At 36.9% G+C, this 25,766-nt stretch overlaps 1 protein-coding gene across 1 annotated transcript in view; it reads right to left on the minus strand.

Moving 5' to 3' along the window:
• The window catches only part of Eya4 (EYA transcriptional coactivator and phosphatase 4), a 266,157-nt gene that overhangs the window by 207,503 nt on the left and 32,888 nt on the right, over positions 1–25,766 (minus strand).

A 25,766-nucleotide genomic window follows, 5' to 3' on the forward strand; every position in this document is an offset into this window, starting at 1 on the left:
GTCAAAGAAGAATAAGTCACCATTAAATCCTCTCTATGAAGCACTGACAGTTTTAACAATCAATTGATAGCTAACATTTAAGGATTGCTTACCAGGTGCTGGGCACTATTGAAAGTGATTTACAAGTTATTTAATCCTTATAAGCACCACTTCTTACTACTCCACTCCTGAAAACTGGCCTCTTAACTAGTCTTTCTTCTATCCTTGCCCTGTCTAGAATATTTTTTGAAACAGCAGCCAAAGTGTTCTTGTTGAAACAGATCATGTTACTGCTTGCCCCAAACCCTGTACATTAGTCAGCTTATATCACTTTAACGAATGCCTGACACAGGCTACTTACCAGGTAAAGAGAGGTCCATTCTGGTTTATGGTTCTGGAGGTTCAAGTTCAAGATCCAGTGGCCCCACTGATTTGGGTCTCTGGCAAGAGTCATACATCATGATGGGAGCATATGTTGGAAGGAGTGTTCACATCTTGAGCCCAGAGAGGAGCAGAACTGGTAGAGTCCTATAATCCTTTTTGAGGGCACATACCCAATGACCTAAGGACTTCTACCAAGATCCACCTCTTAAAAAGTTCAATGCCTTTCAACCGCCACCAAGCTGGGACCACAACTTCAACCCTGGACCTTCGGAGGACACTGCCCATATTCAAACCATAGTGCCCTCAAACGACTTCCTCTCACTCGGAGGCATAACAATGACCAACAAAGACCTACAATGACCACAGAAAGCTCTGGTCCCATCGCTTCACCTCCATAGTCACTCCCCCTGCTGCCGCCCGAGTGGCTCTTCATGCGTCTCCAACACGCCACGCTCATTCCATCTTGGGCTTCTTGCCTCTGTTTTCTTTCTACCAGAAATGTTCTTCCCCCAAAGACTCTTATTGACTGGACCCCAGTCTCTTTCAGGTCTTTACTCAACCACTATTTCAAAGAAATCTTCCCCAACATTTCCTTTAAAACTGCAACTTCCTTTTTTTCCCATTTCTGGCCTGGTCCTAGGGTTTCCTATTTTCCTGCCATTTAATGCACTACATTTTTTACTTAGAGTTGGTTGTCTATCTCTCCACCCAAAACGTAAACTCTTTAGGACAGTGACCTTTTTCATTTTGCATTGTTCAATGTTACATTCCCGATGCCTAAAAGTCCTAGAATAGAGTGGGCCTCCATAAAGCAACCTGAATGAATGAACAAACCCTAGAAGATAGATCATTTGTATCCCCATTTAGATGTGAGAAAAACAGAGGGTGTCTGAACTTTCAGGAAATGTAGACACAGGAGTAAAACTCACACTGTAGGACTCACACATGACCACTGTGCTGTACTGCCTCTCAGGAGGAAGTCAGGCTTCCTTACCACGACACACATTGCCCTCCAGGATCTGCCGCAGCACATTCCTCCAGACCTCTGACAGCACAGACCTGCTTGTGATTCCTAGTGCATGCCACCCTCTCATGCCTCTGCCGAGAGCTAATCCTTCAGCCTAGGACTTCTACCCTTCCTCCTGCTGGGTCCCTAGTCGGCCTGTGTTCATACTTCAAGATTCAACTTGGAATCAAGAAGCAGGAAAAGACAGTCATCTTCCTGAAACTGAGATTCTTGAGTGTGATGCCTTTTTCTGGACTCCACAGAACTCTGCACATGACCCAGAAAGTACGTGTCACATTTTATTCGAGAACATATTAAAGTTTGTCTTTACCACCAGATAGTTAAATAATTAAACAACAAAGTATTATGTATGTACCCACAAACCAAAATAATGCTTGACACTGTTCAATGAAGTTTTAACTGAATGATGGCCATAGAAACCCATTAGAAACTTTAAGAGTGTGGGGTCCTGGGAGAAAAATTACTGCTACCAATAATGTCATGTTCATTGGCCCTGTTACTTCAAATGGAATGTCCATTTATGCATTCATTCCACATATTTATTTGAACCTTCTGTGTGGGAAGATCTGTGTTTGATTTCATGGACACCATAAAGATGAAGGAGCTGTTTTCCTGACCTAAGCCCTGCACTCAACTCTCCCTCGCCTTCAACCTTACAATCTCATATAAAACTCAGTGCCACAGAAATTTCACCCGAGAGATAGGAACAAAGTACTACCAGACCTGTGATACATGAGACTTCACCACAGGGTGGGGTAATGAGGAAATATGACATGAAGGAAGTAATTGTGTTTAAAACTAGAACTGGTTGTATTGTAACATTTTAATTTTGTTTTATAGGGAAAGAATATTTTTCTTAAACTGAGTGTTAAAAGATAAAATAAAATGAAATATTATATTTTCCATCCAATTACATGGAGTCAGATAAGCTAGTGTTTCTGAACTAAAATTTGACTGTGTGCTGGCATTCAAACTCTCTTCAATTGACCCAGGAATGTGGAAATACAGAAAGAAAGAGAAGGAAGGAGGCCAGACACAGTCAGAGCCAGGTCTTAACATTGGCTTGAAAATGAAGCTGTATCACTAGCTCAAGACTCCAACTGGCCTTTTGGTAAGACTGCTCCTCTGATTAAGTGAAAATCTGAATAATTACAAAGAAAAAACCACAGTCAAATCAACATGAAGTTCAAATGGAAATAAAAAGACCAAAACAAATACATTAATATACCTAGTTCTACTAAGTATAAAAATTAATGTATATTATTAAGAGGAAATCAATAATAATACATTGAATATCAATATGCCCACACTAAGCACATACTAGAACCACAGTATTACATAGTGTACACTGGCATCTTGTAATAAAATTAAGAATCAAAATAAGAAAACCAACAGAAAAACTATATAGCATGGGTAAGCAAACTATAGCCCATAAACCAAATCCATCCCATTACTTATGATTGTAAATACAGCTTTGTTACAATACATACACATTCATTCATTTACATATTGACCAGAGGTTTTCTCTTCCAATGGCAGAGCTAAGTAGTTACAATAGAAATTGAATGGCTCTTAAAGTTTGAAATATTTCTTGTCTTGTTACAGAAAACCCACACTCTATTGGATTAGGCTAATAGGATAAATCTTTTATCTGTTAGTGATGTTGCTGATGTAATATTTCTTCAATATAGCAGACTTTGAAATTCTACAAACTTATCAAAAGGTTTTCATCTAACAAATGTAAATTTATTTATTAGCATCATATTAAAATTATGCTGTTATCTGTTCATGAAGATTTAAGAACCTAATTTTGAAAATTTATACCAACTTGAGATTCAATATAAGTAGATAGATAGCAAGCTGCTGTGTAAACATACATGTGTTTGTGTGTGGTAGGTACATATTTTCTTAAAAGTCTGAACTTCATAGTAGAAGTCAATAGCTAGACTAAATCTAAATGGTCATTTGCTATGAACAAATTTGTTTCTATAATATCAAAGTTTCTTGTTGAGTTCTACACCCACTCAATTGTAAAAAACTATTTAATGATTATTCCATAGGAAAAGGTTATTAATTTTTGTGCATGAAAATAATTAAACCCCAAACAACTCCATGAACTATAATTTTAGTATCAAATTGGAATCCCAGGCACCCACATCTTTTTATCTCTTTCTATTCTGACAAGGACTTTGATCAGGGAGTGCTGACAATATATAGTCTGACCTTCTATCTGATAAATTCCCACATGATTGCAAAGAACTTTTGGCTTTAAAACAAAGGATATATTTAACTCTACTACTATTTATACTCTTTTTAATGGTGCCCAATGTCCATACTGCAAACCCCAAAACTCCTTCACCAGGTATCCAAGGCTTTTCAAAATCTAGTCTCTGAGTCATCTGAAGAATCACCATTTTGAAAATGTTGTCTTCACTTCCTGGAATAACCTCTTCCTCTTCTATGCCAGCTAAGCTTAAATGCTCTTCCTCTGAGAAGTCAACTTGCTGCTTCTTCTCTCTTCATTCCGGAGGCTGGTGTATTCATATAGCTCAATGACTATCTCACCCAGTAGATGTGAGCTCCTTCAGAAGAAGGGGCATGAATGTTCATCTTTCTGCTTCAGCAGGCCAGGACATTTGCTCATCTGAAGCATATAAGGACCAAAACTCTGATGGGTGAATGAAATGATAACCAACAGAACAAATCAAAGATAACATGACAGATGAGAACTTGGGTTCTGAATGCAAACACAAATCCCACTCCACCATTTATTATCTCTGTGACACTGTATAAGCTACTAAATACCTCTAAGGTCTTGTTTTCTTCAAAAATAGCAACAACTTCATATGGCTATGTGAAGATTAAATTAAACTATGCAGATAGAATACCTAATACCGTGCCTGATATGCAGAAACTGCTTGATAAATGATAAGGTAGTATTATCATATTAACTACATTCATTCACTTTGTATTAGAATGTAGATTTTTGTCACACACACACACCAAAAGACATCCAAGAGTCCTTTAAATTCTTGATAATCATAAAAGTCATACTGGGTGCATCAAAAGAAAACCTGGAAATTCAGAATGTACCCAAAGGAAAAGAACTCACCAGCCAAAGACAACTGTGGTTAGAGTTTTCATCATGTGTTATTAATATGAATACACAATGTTGAAATGATAAACATCCATTCATCATGTTTTCCTTAAGGAAATTCTCTATAAAGGATTTTTCTAATGAATAGTCTGCATAGCTAAGGTTTCTTATCAAGATGGGTTAATAGACTCTTATGATTATAATAATTACACATGTTCCAAAAACCCTCATACAGAGCATAAACACAAACGCACATCACATTCATCAGCATGACTCACATGGATATGCTAGTCTTATTAGAGTCAAAAGAGTGTAAAATATGAAACATATGGTATGAAAAGTCAAGGCCTGGCTAGAGTTGGCCTTCGGCAAGATGTTTCTTAGAATTTTGCAAAACCTTTGCTTTTCATTTTATAAGCACTGGAAAAATAATTGAGCATACCAAATATGGAAGGCAAGCAGAACAGCTGTAGTAACGATCTAACCATGGTGCTCATTAAGAACTTTAAAAGACTACTTCATGAGAAGGTAACCATAAAGTTCCTCCATTCTGGCACATTCATCAACAAAAGCACTTCTGAAATCAATGGCAGACAGCATAAGAAAGAGAAACCAAGCTGTAATACATTTTGTACAAATATTTGTGATTGATATAGGGACTGACTAAATATTGGCCAGTAGAAGAAACTAGCTCCTAAAGGAAGATCAGCTATCTTCAGCCACATAGTTGGGTTATTCTGTGGTATTTTCATGACATTAACATTTGCAGAAGATGATGACAGAATCATGGAATAAACTATCAACATAATCATGACAGAAATTTCTATTTGTAGCACTATTGTGAGGATAATTATATGTTAGCTTGATTTTAAGTGTTTACTGGCACCATTTCACTGGTAAAAGTATTGTCATGGGATTGGTTTCTATTACATAAGAAAGATGGACAAAAATTTTTAAAACTCCAACAAGGGGAAACTTGGAGCCTATTGTACAAGTTAATATTCTCCATGTTATAGAAATAGGTTCATGATTATCAGACCTTTCTGTTTGTAAAAAAATTGTGGGATATGCACACATTGCTGCACATGTGTGTTTTGTTTTTCTAATTCACTTCCTAAGAATGTTCCACTGGAGTTCCCAGTTAGTTCTAGGGTCTCCACTCTAAAATCTCTGCTATGTCATTAGTCATAATGCCAGACTTTGCCTCCTATCCTCAAATACTCCTGATAACCTAATAGGAGTTCTGCTTCATTCATTCCTACACTCCAGGCAAAAACTACCGCTGGAGATCTTATTCATAGTTCTACCACTTACCTCTCAGTTCCTTCAGGGAAAGGACTCTTTTTAATGTTCCCTGCAAAGTCATGGTACAGGTGGTCCCTAACAGATAAGGTATGGAGGTATTTTCAAGTTTATTAGATGGAACCACCATGAAAGTTTCATTTTTGCAGGTCAAAAATGGTCAATAAACAGATGCACAATGTTCAACTTAATTATTAATTAGTAAATAATTAATAAGTGCATATTCTGAGTTACGGATGGTTGTGAGTCCTTTATTCAACACACCTCTAAAAAGGAACCCTGAGAGAGGTACTTTCATTATTCTGATGTTGAAGTTGCACAAACTCAAAAAGACACAGTGTAACTAAGTAAATCACCCAAAGTCGAACATTAGTGTATGCAATAACTGAGATTAGTCACCACTATTCTTTCATTCCTGACACTGATTTTTGTTAGAGCAAATAAAACTCCTTGAGTCAAGGACATCAATACAGACTTATGATGACTTGAAAACTAGATTTTCTAGTTCTTTCCATAGAAAAGGCAATTGTGATAGCATTTAGGAGCAAAGAATACATCTAGAACTCCATCTTGGTTTATAAAAGAGATTTCCCATCAAAAGAACTAGGGCTTCTTGGGAAAAAATGGCTGACTCTGATTTCTAGCACGGTAAGTATAGGCCAAGCCTAGACCATCCTGTGTGTCAAAAGCAAAGATATGACTCGAAGGTTGAATGTCAAAAGACTTGAGGTTGGTTAAGAGGTTTCCACTGAACAAATTCAGAACAATTTGAGTATCAAAATAATCATAATGGTAAAGGATCAGAATGCATTGAATTAAAAATAATTCATGATCCCAGTAACTCGGGAGACTGAGGTAAGAGAATAACAAGTTCAAGGCCAGCAATTCAGCAAGACCCTGTCTCAAAATAAAAAGTAAAAAATATTGGGAATGTAACTCAGTGATAGAAACATCCCTGGGTTCAATCCCCAACCCTCTACTCCCAAATAGTACCTTAAACCACAATATGAGAGGAAAGGTAAAGAAAGGTTGAAGGAGAAAACTCTTTTTTTTTTTACAGAAAAAAATGCTACTAATAAATGTAAAAAAAACAGTAGAACTTGGAAATCACCATATCATATTCTTTGGTGTAAAAATCCAGGCCAGTCATTTGTAGATGCCAACTCCACTGAGTAAAAGGTTGCAGAGAAGAGAATCTTCACACAGCCAGAATGTGTTCACCACAGGAGAATGGTGAGCAGACAGAACAGGGCTGGGTCTGGCTCAAATCCTCATGTGCTCATGACCTTCCACTCCAGCAACATCCACTGTGGGCAAGATGTTCAGAGAGACCCTCCTCAGGGGGACAGTCAATATGAGACTCTATCTAAAAATCAAATACCCTTTAAACCATGGCTGACATGGCAGGAAAGAAAGGAAATACCTTAAAGGCCTAAAATAAAAAGACCTGAAAGTTCTGCAGGGTTTCTTTGGCATACGCTGCTGACCCTATAGTTAGTACCCAGCAAAACTAGGAGTACAAGCAGGTGGAAATACAGGTATCTGAGAAATTCACATGAAGATGAGATCCTAGAAGGGTCACACCCTCCATGATGAAGTAGGAAAAGCCACAACTTGCAGTGGGCAATGACAGAAATACAAGACTGTCTTGATCTTGGCTCAGAAGAAAAAGGAAAAAAAAGAAAACGCTTTCCTGAGAATTTCTAACCACAAGCCCACAATCACTCAATTTGGTATCAAAATTCATGCTGCCTGTGAAGAAAAAAAAAATCCCAAATCAAAATTTAATTTAAAATGACCCCAGATGATAGGGTTTCTAGGCATCTGGCAAGGGTAAATTTGCATTCCCTTTGGAAGAACATATTTTAAATCTATACCCCATAGGATTCCCACAAATAAAGTTCAAAACAACATGAGCTCAAAACACACAAATGCCAGCCAAAAGAATGGTGTTTGTAGCTAGATTAGTAAAAAACAAAAGAGGCCTTAAAGTGAAAAATATTTGCTAGAGAGCATTATCACCTACTGAGAAATGATTTGTCAAGAATGAAAGATTCTGGACATGCATGTAACTAGGAACATAACTTCTGTATATTAAAAGGAAAAAACAATAGGTAGACTTGTAAAATAAACCAAGAAAATCACAATCAGATTGGGAGATTTTAACACATCTATTTTGCTAATTGATAGATTAAGTAACAATGAGAAAAAAATTTATAGGTTTGGTGATTGAAAATTAGGATCACGGAAGCTTTTTGAACAACACAGTTTGGTAGACCTACTTTCATGGAAATAAATAGATACCTGATAGAGGATCAAGAAACACTAGATGATGAATGAAAAAGTAGGAGAGCCAACAAGTGTGGTAGGAATGGTTAGCCCTGTAGGGTAGGGAAAAACCTACCTCCCACCAACAGAAACTGAACTGTGGATTTCCTTTCTAGTTTCTACCCTGCATAACTGCTCATCACAGGGTTGAAAACTTCAAGTCATCACTGACCCATATCCAATCCTCAGCTTCATCTTGGTGGCTGTCCCTTTGAATAGATCCTGAAACCTGCCACTTCCCATTGCTCCCACAGTTACTACACTAGCTCAAGCCACCATCAGCTCATGCCTGTCACAGCCTCCAGCTGGCCATCCGGGCTCTTTCCTACTCTCCCACAATCTATTCTCCATTTAAAACATAAGCTGCACTATGTCAGACATAAACTCAAAACTTTCCAATGACTTCCATCTCCCCCAGAGTAAAAACAAAGTCCTGACCAGGCCTGCTGGTTTTATCCTCATCTTTGCCTATGTAGCTTACCTTCTCCCCTGGGCTCGTTCTATCTCAGATACACTGTCTTTATTTCTGTTTGGCCACCTTTGGAGCACTGCCTGTGCTGTTCCCTCTACCTGAATGCTGTCCTTGCTTATATAGTACCAGGCCTCTGCTCAAATATCAGTCTTCAGGGGGAGGCTTCCCCGCTCACCAATCCATAGAAATGTACCATAAACACCCCTTATGCCATCACTTCTTATCCTGGTACACCAAGGTGCTCTTTCTTCCTCACACTTAATATCTCCAAACAAATGTGCATATTTTACTTATTCCTTTCATTAGAATGCATATGGTGTGTCTTTGTACACTGCAGTATTTTCAGTCCTATAACAGTGGCTGGCAAACAGCAAGTGCTTGATTAAGTTTTAGTTTAATAAATTCATCAATAAATGATAAAAATATATATATATATGGCAGAGTAAACAAGGATCCTGGAGTCTGACAGAGCTGGATTTGGATTCTGACACAGCCAGTTTCTATGGAAATTTGGGGAAAATTTTAACCACACAAATATCCCACTGATTCATCTTTCAAAAAAAGAGATCAATACTGAACTCATAATTGTAAATTCTGCAAGTATAAAAACTGGATAGATGTACATAATTTTTAATGCATATGAAAAACCATAGGTCATATCTAAATTATTGTGGTTTATAACTAGTAAGTGCTTGATAAGTAATAGTGATCTTTCTTAATTTTGGAGACATATTCCCACTGTATTTTCCTCTCTCTTAGTCTCTGAGCACACACAGGGAGTCATTTCAAGGCCAATTTCAGAGTAAGACTTCAGAATGTTGTGTGGACAGACAGCTGTCCAGGTAAGGCTCAAAGAGATGCTTTGAACAGAGCTCTCAATGCATGGTTGCTAGGCCGGTTCAGAGTCCTAGCATTATGCAGGCACTCCATTTATCATTACACCAGGAGAGCTCTTGTATACATAGTCAGATAAAGACCATAAATATGGAACTGATCATTTAAAGAATCATTTTGAAATTCAGACACTCTTTGAAACAATAATTTTGAAGAACTTGAAAAAAACCCATCAATCACAAATAAGTTTCTCATTCATAGCACATTACAACTCAAAATATTATCTTTGAAGTCACTAAAAACACTTAAATAATTTATTACATTTGCTGCCTTGTAGAAGAATACATACATGTTTGTTCATATTTGTTCAGAGTCTAACAACACTGGAACAGAAGAAAAGCAGAATTCTCAATACTCAAATGAGATAGAAAGTCAAGCAATATCTAACCAATGCAATATTAAGCAGTCATCTTTTAATGACTGAATTAACCTCTACTTTTGATAGGAGACAATTTAATTCAATGTTGAATATGAATGTAAAGGTTAGGAGACCAAGAATATCACTTTTCTTTTTCTTTGTTTCATCAGCGGACCAAAGCACAGTCTGTGTCCGAGGGACTATTCCAAGTACACATAAGTCACTTGTGAGGATGAGCCCATGCATACCCTACATCTGGACAGTTTACCAGGGAAAGAAACTTTAATCATGTAGATGATGAAGATGATGAGGGTGATCATCACAACTCACAGGATGAAACATTTACATTTACATAGAAGTTTATGTTTTACAAGGCCAACTTTACTGGGACCCCAGTGGGACAGGCTGGGTGGCATGAAGGTTGAAGGTGAGAGAAGAGACTCAGAGCCATGAGGGTGAGATGGCAAACTGACATGGAACTGAATCAGCAAGACAGGGCTTCAGAGCATTTTTCTGACCCTAAATACAGCATCCTTCCTAAAATACTGTGTTTCCTTATCTTAGTCTATTTAATAAATTATAACTGTACTATTAACATCAAGCATTTGAGATTTTATTGATAACAGAAAATTCACATATTTCCCTAATATTCCTATTATAAAAATGAAAAATAAATTCATCAAATGCATGTCTAGATGTGTATTAAGTATATTCTACTAAGTAAATACACATATGTATATGCCAATTATATTAGAAGAAAATAATTAGTGTTTGTAGTCTATCACTGAGCCACATCCCCAACCCAAGGTGATATATTTCATTAACAAGGTAAAATCTTTTCATTCATAGATCTTTCTATGAAAAACACATAGGTTGGATGGTGAAGGCATGACAAACACAGAAGTGAATTTTTGCAAAATTCAGGAATAGAAGATCCTGAGGATAGACACAGAAATAGAAGTCCCTGAGGACGATAAATCCAGAACACCTGGGAGAGACGGGAGATACAAGAGAGGTCAGAGGGAGAGACCGCCTGGAAATAGAGTGCAAAACAGAGGCCTCAGGGACAGATGACCATGAGCCATGAATGACCAAGGCATTTCCATAAACTGTGATGTGTGATGAAGACCTTCAAATTTTTTCCTGTACTTCACTGTACTCACTGGTTCCCAGTTTGATCTCATTGCATCTATGAAATGACAGTTGGACTGTGTGGTCTCTGCTGTTTCTTCCAGCTTAAACTTGTGAAGATTCTACCAAAAGGTCAATGTTAAATTTCTAGGGGCTACTATATTATGCATCTGGATAGGTGAATTCAGGGATGCTTTCTAAAGATGCTTTAAAGCCTGAAGAAAACATTTAACAAAAGTTTTTTCTTTCAGTTCCTAAATTTTCTACTTTTCTCAAAGACAGAGTACCAGGCACTAAGAGTACATTGTTTTTCAGGTTCCTTGCATAAAAGTTGACACATTGAGGGGCCTGGGGATATAGCTCAGTTTGTAGAGTGCTTGCCTCACAAGCTCAAGGTCCTGGGTTCAATCCCCAGGACCAGAGGGAAAAAATCTGACAGACTCTAACAGCAAAGTAACTTCCAGTTTCAAACCCCAACATTGACATTCAATCCATGTCTGGGTAACAAATACCAATATCCCGCAGCCTTCAATTAATTCCCTTAATGCACATGCTATTTGATATTAAGTGCTTAAGAATGAAAATCTTGTACATATGATTCCAACAATTGTGCAAGAAACAGTAAAATTAACTGGGGGGGGGGATTAATATAGCATTATAATACTAAAACTATTGAACTAGAAACATTTCAGTGTAAAATTTATTCCCCTGAAGATTAGCAAGCTGATTCAACATTCTAAAATAAGTACATACAATCAGAAATTATCACTAATGATTACTGATGTATTTCTGAAGAGCAGTTCCACATAGTGGAATGTGTCTGAATTCACCCAAAAAGTAAGCAGATACTCTTGCAGTAAGTACCATCTATGGTAGCCCCACTTATCCACAGGGGAGTGTGCCAAGACTCTCTGTGGATGCCTGAAACCGTTAAGTCATATCAAACCCTATTGATGCCACATTTTACCCTAAACGTACACAATTAAGATAGTTTAATTTGTAAGTTAGGAACAATAAGAAATTAGTAGCAATAACTAATAATAAAATAGATAAATTATAGAAATAAACAGTAATAAAAGCTTGCATAAATGGAGGGTGTCCCACATCTCAAAATGTGGGACATTTGCTGAACTAAGTTTTCCCAAAAGAAAAAAAAGAAAATTATTGTAGCATAGTAGACCTTCTTTTTGTGCTGATGTGAGATGATACAATGGTTACATGATGAGATGAAGAGAGGTGAATGACAGGTATTATAAGATACTGCCAGGCTATTTTATAATAGTTACTTGAGCACAAGCACTGAGATACTGGCATCAATACCACGAGGATTTATCTGATTACAGAGGTGGCTACTAAGTGACCAATGGGCGGGTAGTATATGCAGCTTGGATGTGCTAGACAAATGGATGATTCCCATTCCCACCACAATGAACTGGGAGGACATGAGATCTCATTGCACTACTTAGAATGACCAACAACTTAAAACTTATAAACTGTATATTTCTGGAATTTTCCATTTAATATTTTTGGAGCATGGTTGATGGCAGGTAACTGAAATTTCAGAGAGCAAAACTGTTGATGAGGAGGGACTACTGTAAATGCTAAGGAAATGAGCACTCTAGAAAGGCCACTCAACCATACACAAGTTGCTTAGCATAAACGTCTGAACATGTCTTACAATTTTTCACAAAGGTTTTCACTCACAAATTATTTATCTAGGATAATATGCAAGTCCTTTAATTCTGAACAACTTTCAAAATCTTAGATATTAAGCAAACAAACAAAATGAAGGGAAACAAAATCAAGCTAGCTGGGATCCCAGCCAATGAAAACTTTACTTCATGGAAAGAAAACAAAAATTCCACAATAATCTCACAGGGAGGATGGAAACAATCACCCCAAGCATGGATCAGTGTAGCTAATGTTATGCAAATCACAGAGTACTGAAGAAAGAGGACAAAGTCAGTTTTGGGGTGTGTGAGTCAAGGTGACCACCTTTGACACCATTCATGACATCTCTTCCTTATTTTCATTATTGAATACCCTATATAAGATATGGTTACATGTAGTTAAGAAGTATACAAAATCATATAATATACATTCGTATCATTTCTCAAAGATATTTATTTTAAAACCACTGGTTAAATGCAATGGTCATCAAATGTATACATTTTACAAGTTTTGTTAAATAAATAGAAACTATGCAGAAACAAAATAGCTGGAGCTATTCAGATTAAAGTAAGTTAAAAAAAAAAGAGTGTGAAGTTGAAGTATGAAGACATCTATAGCAATTTGTAAAACCACCATAATATGCTTTTAAATCTTTGTTGAGTAAATATTTTAACTTCCTGTTCACAACTTAAACCCATTGTTTAATTCCGGGTCAAAACGGAGTAACCCAAATATGCACTCTGTTATATAAAAGACCCAGAGGATGAAATTACATCTCTCTCTAATAAGGTCCTTTGAAATCCTACACTAGAGTAACTTAGCAGCCAAATTATTTTTCCTCTGCTAATGCTGATTGAGCAGTAAATAATAACTAGGAGAAAAACAAACACGTAAAATAAAGTGCTCCACACCTTTGCTTTTGAGTTTTTTTTAATGACCCTAGTCCACCAAATTTTGAAGAAGCTCAAATGCAATTATTTTGCCAACATTTATATAAGACAATGATTCAATGCATTTTCCGTGGGGGGAGCAGATTTTAATTTCCAAATGTAAAAAAACTCTATGCAAAAGAATGCTTTCAAATTTGGGGTTTGAGTTTAAAATCAATCAAAAATCCTTCTTACCAAAAGCAAAGCTGTTGCCAACTTGACTCTTGCCCTGATAAAGAACTTGGACTGTCTCTGTATCCATTTTTGTATCTGTAGGATAAAGGATTGGACAGATTGTCCCTAACACCTGAAAAACAAGCCCTCTAGTGCTATTTATTAAACATGGCACTATAAAAAGGAGATAAAATGGTCAAGACATTTAATGTAAAAGAACAAGAGTACACTCGTAAATCTGCCTAAAGACACTGTTGTTGAAAAAGCATTACAAACTCCAAAAGCCACTTAATCCTCCTTTTTAATCAGTAGAATGAAAAAAAGGTCTATTTTGTATTGTCCTCAGTTTACCCCTTTCACATCACTTCTGGTATGACATATCTGCAAATTAAAGAGAATTTTAATAGGGGAAAAACGAAGACAAGTCAAATATTTTTCTTCTTATTCATAAAAATTCAAAACATTTCAGGCTTTTTGTTGAAGATTCAAGTCAGGGTGGAGGACTGAAAAATAAATAAGGCATTTCCCAGGGGATTGGCCTAGCAGTTAAGATGGCCAACTCTGGAGCCAAATTTCCTGGGTGAAAATTCTGCCCCCTGACTCACTAGCTGGGTGACCCCCTCATCCAGAAACTGGGAGATAGTAATAGTGTCCACCTCATTAAATTGTGAGAAGTAAATGAGTAGATATATTTACCTATATAATAAATGTACACTTATTTATAGCACTTAGCCTGTGGCATACAATGGCATTACAGAAAATGCTAGCCATAGGCATCTGAGGCTCAGAATCTAGTTGTAATTTACTGTCCACGTGTGTCATCCAACTAAAGTTTAGGTAAAATTATGAAAGCAAAGTAGAGTAAGTAGGCAATATTTGTTCTTTCTTCTTGAACTCTAGATTGTTTGTTTTTCTTCTGCAGACCTCTTCCACTCTGCTGTCCTAGCTCCTGCCAAGAGAGTTAACATGAATTTTTAAACAAATTAACCCTTACAGGGATATTTGCATCTGCAGGAAATCTGAGAAACCAGTCCTTAATTCAGCAAGATATGAAATGACAGAATTTCAAGAATTTTGAGACAAGCTCTTTTAAAATCTGTGCCGAATAACTTCAGTCTAACCACATTAACAAATTGGACCCAATCACATCTATAAAAATAGTTTCCTCTTTCTGTTGGAGATATTGGTATCCAAGGAAAACGGAGCAGAGAGTACCTTCAATGGTTAAAGAGAGGCATTTTCATTAGTCACAAAAGCAGTCATTTCTTTTGTTTTCCTAATGATTTCAGTGCAAATAAATAAAAAAGAGAACTTGCAATGCCAACACACAGTCTTAAATCCTAGCCAATGAGAGTCATTTTCTAAAAGAAAACTGAAGATATCACAATAATTTATGCACTGAGTTCCAGCTGATCACCTATCCCTTGTTAAAATAATGGCTAAAGCAAATCTTCTTTATACCACTTAAGCCTTTGATCCTCCCCTGCTTCCATCTACCATGTCCTAGTGTGAACAAATGCAGATCAGCTCCTGCACTACTAAAAAGCTAATGCCATCCAGGGGAAGAACCTTGGAATTTTCCAGAAGCACACATTCTTACTATCTCCGGTCAGAAGGCCTTGCCCCTTCCCCACCAACTGATCTTCTTCCTGTCCTCCACTGAGCCCCATGGTCCTTTCTGCAGCAACCTGAGTATAGTATCCATGGATTTCTTCTCAAGCCCTGCCATCAGTTATGAACAGTTCTCTCCTGGTTGGAGAAAAGCACTTCCTTTAATTATCCACCTGTTTCTCTTCCTTATACCTGCAAGCTCTCTCCTACTTCCTCACTATCTTCCCTGTATTGAACCTCTGAGGTGCCCTTTCTTGCCTCAATTCCCATGGGATCTCATTCTGAAGTGCCACTGATAACTGTCTAGCAACACACAAAGCAGCTTTGCTCTCGGTGCTGCTGTTTGGCCTCTTGAAACAAGAGACAGTGAAGACCCCTCCGCCTGGAAGTCACCTTGGCCCTTGGCTCTGAGGAAGAATGGTCCTGGCCGCTGACTCATTTCCCTGCCTACCTCTTCTCAGTCTTTCCTGGTCCATCCTCTCTTCTAGGGTCATCCTCATCCTTCTTCCCTTTTCCTAGACATAATTTCCTCTTACAATCTTCCCCTCAAGGAAAACACTGTTCTGCTTCCCATAGGCCAACCCAGACATGGTCCAACAGGGCTTCACCAATTGCTGATTTGACATGTTCACAAAAATCCTAAATTCAATCACATCTTTATCCTTCCTCAAGCCACTGGTTCTTGTTCCTCAACTCTATTTATGGCATCTCAAAAGCTTGTAACTTCTCCATGCCCCCAGACCCCTCCTCCTATTAACTCTGTTCAGTCAGTTACTTAGTTAAGCAAAGCTTGCTCTTTAAGTTCCTTCCATTCTTTCTTCCCCCTTTATCTTTCTTCCACTGTCACATCTTTAGTTTAAGACAGAGGCTGGCAAAGTACGGTTAACAGTCTGCCACTTGTTTCTGTAAATAAAGTTTTATTGGAACATAGCCATGTGCATTCAATTAATTATTGTTTCTGGCTGTTTTCACATTTCAACAGGAGAGGTAAGTAACTGGTATAGAGATTCTCTGGTTAGAAAATTCAAAAGTATTTAATGTCTTGTCCTCCACAGGAAGTTTGTCTATCCCTGGTTTAAGCCCTTTTGAGTTCAAGCATAAAACTCTTCAAGGTTCATTTCTAGATTCCCAATCTTCCTTAATTTTCCTACCACCTGGCTAATTTTCCTAAGACATCATTTGAAATACATTATTTTCTTGCTCAAAAATTATATGGGACTTTCCATTATGTCCAAGAAAAAGTTCAGAAATACAGGGCAGCATCCTACACTTGGTCATGAGCATCATGCTACCCACCAGGGACATGGATACATCTCAGTTTGTCAGCTTGACTCCAAGGGCTTTCTAGTCTCATCTCAGGGCTTCTCAGACAGGTTTCCCACTTTCACATCCTCATCCCACAAAGCTTCTGATTCACTAATTTCAGTTCACCCCTGCTCCCACCAGGCCTTATCATCACTCTCTATTTCGTAGTTGTGAGATTTTATTTCTCTTACTTTCCAGGCCAGGATGGGTACTATTGTTTTCAAACAAATTCATTTCACTTCTCAAGACAGTGCCTTCTTGTCCCTTCCTGAACAGAATTTCCCTGCTGGTAGCATAGTGCTTATGACTCTGTTCTGATCCTGTCACAATGTTATTTTGTTTCCTTGCTTAAATTCTGTGTTCTACCTTTGTCTTTTCATCCCAGTTACCTTGATAATATATTACAACACATTATATATTAAAAATTCAGGAAAACTTTCTCAAATATTTTTTCAGAAAGTATGCAATCATCTAATAATTCACTGAAAACAGGTGTAAGGTAGACCAGTGGTCCTTGCCAACTCCTCTGCCTACAGAGGATATTTGGGGATGCCTCAAGACATTTTTGATGGTCCCAAAATGGAAAGGGGGTGCTACTGACATCTAGTGGGTGGATACCAGAGATGCTGCTAAGCATCATACAATATACTACAATGTAATGGACCATGCCTCCCTGGCCCTATAAATAATTATCCAGTCCAAAGTGTCAGGATGCTGAAGTTGAAAAACTCTGATGTAGACTCATTCTTTGCTAAGTTAAAATGCCTACAAATTATGTCCACAATTATAGCAATGAGAAAATGAAAAGTATTTGTTGACAGGTTGAAATAATTTATTCTAAAGAGTTTATGGTTTAGGTTACTTTGATGGAAAATGTCAAAGAAGTAAATGATGTCTCAGAATCTCTTCAGGGATGTTTCTGCCCTGACAGAGGTAAACTCAGTAACCAGTACCCAGATAAATAATTTTGGAAATTTTGGAAGAAAGGAAATCAAAGAAGAATTCACCGAATGTTGCCACATGTTGACCTGGCATAACTCAATGCTTAAGAGTGTTAGGGGAGCAGGATCAAGTGGCTATCTTATGTAAACTACCATCACCTTGATCTCTAAATCTGGGGTGTCCCAGGGCTTGGTCCTTTTTTATTTTTCTCTATCTTGACTTACTTTCCTGGGAATTTCAACCAATACCTCTTCCTTAAATGCTTCTGATATCTTAAAGTCTCCCAAGTTTGTATTTGAAGTCCAACAAACTCCCCTGAGTTCCAGATGATTATTTCTGACTTGCCAACATTTCCACTCATGTGTCTCCTAGCAGGTAAAATTTAACATGTCTCTATTAGGTTACTTCATTAATATTCCTCCAAGAATCTGTCCACCATGCAGGGTCTCAGCAATCCTGTCTTCTTATATCCTAGGGTTCCACCATCTGTATCTGATGGCTCTTCCTCATTCATCAACTTCAGGAAACATGAACACCAAAGAACTGTGCATAAGTTTCTCTCAGCCTCAGCCTGGAAATGATCCTTACATCCCTTCCCCTTGCATTTTGTGGGCAAGGGAGAGTAAGGCTGCCCTTCCTAACGTAAGAAGACTGGGAAGCGTAGAGTGGTCCACCAGAAAAGGGAAGTATGGATTGGGGTTGGTGAAAAGACAGCACTGTGTCTCTGCCACCACATCAAACATCCAGTCTCCAGTAAATCTTTGTTAAAGGCCAACTCCAGCCCTCCCAGTACTCAAGACAAAGACCACCAGGAGGTCATTTTTGGCTTCTCTTTTTCTCTTACATTAGCAAGACACGAAGTTCCATTTTCAAATTGGCTCCTGAATCCAATCACTTCTCATCATCTCCACTGCTACTTTGTCCATTTTTCATCCAGATAGTGGCAAGAGCTGGTTTCTACTCTTGTCGTCATTGGCTATTTCATAATAAAGGTCAGGATCTTTAAACAACTTAAATCACATCATGTCCCACAAAGTACTTAACATGAGCCTTATCAGTGAGTCACAGAAAGCACTCAGCATGGTGCTTATCAACAAATGTTAGCTCTTTTCATCAGCAAAACTTTCTGCTTACTGTATACCTTTGAAAGGAAGTTACATTGCATTCATTTTTCCCATTTCTCAAGAACTTTCCAGGGGCTAGTGAGCTCAAAACCCTCCAGTTGCTTTACTTGTCATTCAGAGAAAATGCTGAAAATGCCCTGGAAACTCCTCCATGCTCCCATGCTGACTGTCTGTGACTTCCCTATTCTCTCCACCACTGCCACCACACTGGCCCCTTTCTGTTCCCTGAATATAAGAGGCAAGCTGCTGCCTCAAGACTTTCTCAGGTGCTGCTCCCTCTCACTGAAAGCCCCGTTCCCCAGATAGCCACGTGATGCACTCCTTCACCTCCTTTGGGGCTTTGCAAAGACACCTGCTCAGTGGGGCTTCCCTGACTACTTTCCAAAAATTGCAGTTGTCCTGAACCTACCCACCCTGTGCCCCCAAGCATTTCCTATCTTTCTCTCTGCCTCATTTGACTTTTCTCCTTCTACATATTACTTTCTGACATGCTCTATTTGCTTACTGTCCCCCTCCACTACAATATAAGCATTACTAGAAGTTTGTCTACCAAGCATTCCAATATCTATAACCTCAGTTCAAACACAGCAGCACTCCACAAATATTCACCGAGTGAATTAGTAGTAACCATCCAAACCTCATGGTAAAAATAACTGACGGCTAGAACTGATGCAATACCTTACCATCTTAGGCTAAACTAAAAGCGGAGAGAAGAGAGGAATTCTATTCCATTCATCTTTTAATCCTTAATTGAGTGAAGTTCCTGGAAGGCAGAGAGTAATCCTTAAATATTATTTAATTAAATTTGTTGAATTATCATTCAGTTTTCATGCATTCTGCTATCGTATGACTGACTGTTATAAATATTAATGAAGATGGTGCAGTTGATTTGTAATCATGATAGAAAATTTTACATTTCTCATGAAGTTAGATGATATTTAAAATCTTTGTTCTTCATTTAAATAAACTGAGATCAAGTTAGGTTTTACTGCATACTTTAAAATACCAAATGTATTCAATATGGCAACTGTTTAAGTGGCTCAAACCAGGTAAGATGATGAGTTTAAAATACTAGAATCTGATGTAAGATTATATGAATCCACATTCCATCAGAATAGCTTTCTAGCTGTCACCAATCTTGAATAAGATCTCTAAACACAGCTTCGATGAGCAAGTCTTTTGACGGGAGTTAAGACAGTGCTTGCCACATGGGGCTGTTGCATTTAATGAGATGAATCCCACAATGAGCCGTGTGGAGCTTTTCAGTGCATGACAGCTCTTTTTACCAATGCTATGTGCTAATTGCTGAATAATTTGGAACAGAAGTTACATTACATTTGCTTTTCCCATTTCTTAAGATTGATAAAGCAGGAAAAAAATCATGTTTCTATCATAAACAGTTACTTTAATTTTAATTCAAAAGACAGAATTACTGGACAGGCACCATATTGTATATAAGTTATAAATTTAGTAGGAGATTTTTTTGTACCCAAAGACATCATGGCCCTATACTATCTAATCTAACTTCTCCAGGATCCTGACAACCATCCAGCCCAGAATCCACAGGTGTGAAATTCTGGTGTGAACCCTTTTCCTTTCACAAAATGATGGCAAAATCACACTAAACTGATAATGTTACTTTTACATAGGTTCTTTCTCAACACAGGCAGCCATTAAAGACTGATCACAATTGGTAGAAGAAAAACTTAATATTCACCCTCAAGATCTTAGTAAATGTCACAAAATTGCAATCCCTATTTCTGTATTTGATGTGTATTTTGAAATTTGTGAAAAAGTTTTAAGAAATCAAATTATAATTTTAGGTCACAGAAGATAATAATTAATAGACTATTATACCAAATCCTTAAAGACTCACATAAATATTTAAAAATTCAGAGTTAAAATTCAGAGTTGAAAGTGCAAGTCAATGATGAATAAAATTAAAATATTTAATGCATCCACTTGGTAATTTCACAGTTTAAATATTCTGTTATAAAGTAAAGCCATAATTGGGAATCTGAGATTAATAATAATTCTAAAATAGATTTAACTTTAAGCAGTATTCCATGTAACTGTCCTATGTTATTCAGTTGAATGATATAAAAATTACATGTTGTAAACATGATTCTTTTTACTAATTTAAATGTCATGTTCTTCCAAGAGAAATAGAAATCTCATTGAACTGGAACATCCAAAAGAAGAATCTAACTTTGTTTACAGATGAATAAAACATATTTAAAATAAAAGTATGCATACTGCTAAAATTGATTTAGAGTACAGGAATAATGCAATTTAATAATCGAATTGTAGGGGTTTCAAGTCATACTATAAAAATGCTGAAGTAATTTAAAATTAGTCAAAATAGTTATATTCTAATATAGTGTTCAAAAACTTGAAGAAATTGATTATACTGAGGTTCTATGTTGAGATGATTAGTTTGATGGCATATTCATTCAGCACTGTACAATATTTAGAAATCTGTAAACCCAGCAGCCCAGGAAGCTGAGATGGGAGGATTAAAAGTTCAAGGCCAGCCTTAGCAACTTAGTGAGGCCCTAAGCAACCTGTGAAACCCTGTCTCAAAATAAAAAACGAAAAGGGCTGCAGGTGTATCTCAATGTCAAAGTGTTCCTGTCCTGGCATGAAAGAAAGAAAGAGAGAAAGAAAGGAAAGGGGGGAAAAAGAAAGGAAGGAAGGAAGGAAGGAAGGAAGGAAGGAAGGAAGGAAGGAAGGAAGGAGGAAGGAAGGAAGGAAAGAAAGGAGAGAAAGAAATCTGTCCAAAAAAGTTCAGAGACCAGTATGAGTTTTACCAATGTACTAGTAGCTATAATGAAAGACAATTCTATAGAACACCTAAGAATAAAAAACTTGAGGAATAATCAGTCATGCAATATCTATGGTAGAACAGGAGAGAAAGAAGAGATTAACTTATTAAACTAGCTCTAGATTCTTAATAGTATTACTGAAATAGCATGTTTGGTACAAGCAAATAAATATAATTCATATCTACAAATACATATGAATTTTCAGAAATACTGCTGAAACATATAATATGTAATATGTACCTAATGGTTCTGAATTTAGAGTTCACTTATTGAACCATGTTACAAATAATAAAAGTAAACTGACATAGAAGAATGTTGAAATACACAGGAATATTCAGGCCTTTAATGTAACATTCAGAGAGGGCAATTCTGTGAGCTATAACTTATTTGATTTCATTTTACTTAGTATTCACTAATATTTTATTTTATAATATGTAAAACTTAAAATTAATATGCCATATTTCTTTTCAAATCTTCTAGCTTGATCAAAAATTTAGGCCAAAATCTGTCTCACATTGATATGAATAAATTAGATGAGAAAAAAAATCTGTGGTAATATTTAGCTCCACCAAAATAGCACTTTCAAACATCTCAATACATGGATATTAGAGAACACTATAAAAATAATACATATTCTTCATTCTTTATTTGAACATGGGGAATTCACAGCATCAAGAGAGACATTCTATGTATAATCTAGATTCATAGCCATTTCTATGCAAAAGAATAGCACTTGTGAAATTTAAAACTAGTAAACTATAATTGGTTATAACTTAATACTTTTAAATAATAAACTCTAATACAGAATTGTTTAATATAATTTAAGAAAATAAAATTTTAGGCAAATTGTGAAAGTTAAAGAATATTTTTAATTGCTTATCTCCTAAAACTCTCTAATTTCTGGGTTTCAAATCACAAAATAAGAGCCATACACATGCAAAATTTTAAAAAAATCATTCAAGGACCAAATTTTGTTTTCATCATGTGCAATTAAACTACTGTTAGATCTCATAGGCACTTAATTTGGAAGAAAGTCCAATATGAATTCATGAACAAGTATAACCTATTGGTACTCTAAAACTAGTCACGTCATTCATTAGTACACCTCACTGAAAATATATAAAAGTTTTCAAAGGCAGCATTTATTAAACATCAGCAAGAACTATGCTAAGAAGGAAGGGCACAAACTGAGCAAGACCCACTACTACTATTTAAGTAGTGTATAATCTAGTGGAGAGACAAGCAAACAAACGGATAAGATTTCAGTTCTGAAGAATAAGTGCTAGGGTGGAGGAAGATGCCAAGGAGTTAGGACAGCGTGCTGCAGAGGGCCCTCACCCAGCCGGGCTCACCAGGCGTGGCTGACTCTGTCTGCTGGTGGTGTGGAGAGAAAGAAATCAACCTGAGAGGGTTGCTCCGAGGGAATGAAACCTAAGCTGACTCTTCAAGAATGACAGGCTATCCTGGTGGGAAAGAGGCCCATCTGGGAAAAGGTGTATAGCACTTGTAAATGCTTGGAAACCTCAGAGAAGCAGGGAGGCTCAGGGAACTGACAGAAGTCAGAAATAAAACTGAAGAAATAAGGAAGCATTAAGTCTGTGTGCTTGACTACACACAGAATCCTCTCTCCTGAGGACATGAAAGGGCCCGGGAGTGAGAAGGAGTAGAGATGTGATCACCTACGTGTTTTAGAAAGACAACTCTAGAAGTAAATTAAAGCAGAACAGGCAGTCAAACTAAAGATCTAAAATAAGGGAACTGGAGCAAGGAGGACAGCTTTGAGACAGACAAAAAGTTAAGAATGGATGAACTTTGAAATGGAGAATGGAGGATTGCTACCCATTTTCCAACCTAACGTAATATTGCTGATGTTGATGCTGATCATGGAGATGGGTGATTCTGCAGTAGAGAAGAAAGGGAGGAAAACTGGGAGAGAAGAGAGCGGGTAAGATCAGTTTTGATCTGCTGAGTTTGTGGACCTATAACCTTGCAGTCAAGGATGCCCAGAAGGTGGTCAGCTATGCAAAAATGAATGAGTGTTCATTAAAGATCATTAACACTCTCAAGTATTTGCAATAGCAGCTAGCTTTACACAGTGAGTCATGTGTATGCACTACGAATAATTTTATTTTATTATCCTCCACACTCTAAAGAGGAGGAAGAGTATAAGTAATTTCCCAGTAGTTATAAAGTATTCATCAGGCATGTCTGATTTTAAGCTTTAGCCCTTAACTACCATACTGTGCTGTATCTTGCAAAATCTATTACAGGCTTTAAGGCCAGGTAGAAATGAGTGGTTCAATTCTAATCTTGAGTTCTTAAAAGCTGTTTGACTTTGACACTGTCTAAGTCATAGTTTCTTCTAACCTACCAATTCATAGCCTTTAGAACTTCATTTCAAGGATATGATATAAATTGGAGAAGGTGGATGAAAAAATGCTAGATGGATTGGATTGTTCCTGTATTATAAATGCTACCTACTGCTATATATATATGTCCAGAGAAAAAATTCTGCTTATACTAAAATAGCTATGATCTAAGTAGATTCCTTTTCATATAAAGAATTTTATTTTAATTCTTCTCCCATTTATTTTATATCTCAATGATTACTATTATGTTTTGAAAAGCTTTGAAACATTACTGCATCCACAAAGTTTACAGTCATTTAAACAATTCATTCAAATAGGAATCATTTCAATGTTAAAGAGCTGATTATTGGTTTTTTTAAAAAATATTTCTGTAGTGATGAATGCTACAATAAGATACCCCCAAATGATCAGGCATGAGGATGTTATGGAGACAGCTTTGGACTTGGAGTCAGAAGACCAATGTGAAGTCCCAACTCTGCCACTTACCAGCCATGCCAACATGGGCAAGTCATTGAACAGATTTAAGCATACCTTTGCACATTTGTACATGAATACATGGGCCTATATGTTGTAAATCCAAATTCAGCAAATAGGGTCAAGCTAAAGGCTAGGAAAATCACCCTTGATTTTTTGTTTTCAAACCTGGTTATACATTAACATAAGTGGAAACTCTTTAAAAACATATTTTAAGAGACAGCAATGCTAAAATATTACTGGAAAGATTCTAATGATATTTTAAATATATGATTTGCAAGTTCTGGGCATCATTTTATAAAAGGTGATATGAAGACCCTTAGGTAATACCTCACACTCATATTAAACATAAAATCATATTCTCTTTAACATCAATTGCTTAAAAAGAAAACATCTTTCTTAGTATGCCCACAGCCTAGAATAACCAGTTGAATCACCCATCCTGCTTTAGTACTGTAACTTACAGGTCTTTGGGAAACAGGGGCAAATGGTCACCCAACACACACACACACACACACACACACACACACACACACATACACACACACTCATGTGCAGATGCTCTTAAATGACCCCCAGTGTATTAGAGCAAAGTACACATTGACAGTTCCACTCATATAAACCATCATCACTAGGGTGTTCCATCATTCACTATCGACCTTCAGTATGTGGTCACACTTGAAGACCTCTGATTCCAGTAAGATTCATCCATATCCAGTAACTTGGGAGAGACAGACCACAGTCATGAAGGCCAATATCCATCTATTTCAGTCCATGCAATGAATATTAAATTCATAAATAACCAACATTTTTAACACTTGCTTTGAAGCCCTTGCCTCCCAATAATCATTTCTCTCTACTTCCCTAAAACAGGAAATTTTCAAGAATAACATCTCTACCATTTGACAGATATCATAATTTAACAGCAATAGTTCCATAGCATCACTTGCTACATTTTTCCTAGAAAATGCTACATAAAATAAATAACAATATAATATATAATGAAATTAGACCATGGTTACCTCTGCATCTAAATTAAAGACATGGGTATCATTTCTTTTGAATAAAACATCTGCTAAAAATCATATTAAACTCATTCAGAATGGCAGGTATGCACCAAAACATACTTTGCTGTCTATTTTAAAATTAAATCCAGCAAATACATCTTTTCTAGAACCACATTGTTATACACCAGTATACTATCCTCATTTGCCTAGTGGAGCTCATCACCAGTCTACAGGACACACTTTTGGTAAAAACACATCTTCCTTGAGACACTGTTAGTCATTCCTATGCAGAAGAGCTTGGATGACCGTCTCCAATACTGACTCTCTCACACGTACTAGTTACAAACACTGAAGAACTAGTGT

Source organism: Sciurus carolinensis, chromosome 7, assembly GCF_902686445.1.
Source record: "Sciurus carolinensis chromosome 7, mSciCar1.2, whole genome shotgun sequence".
Taxonomy (NCBI): domain Eukaryota; kingdom Metazoa; phylum Chordata; class Mammalia; order Rodentia; family Sciuridae; genus Sciurus; species Sciurus carolinensis.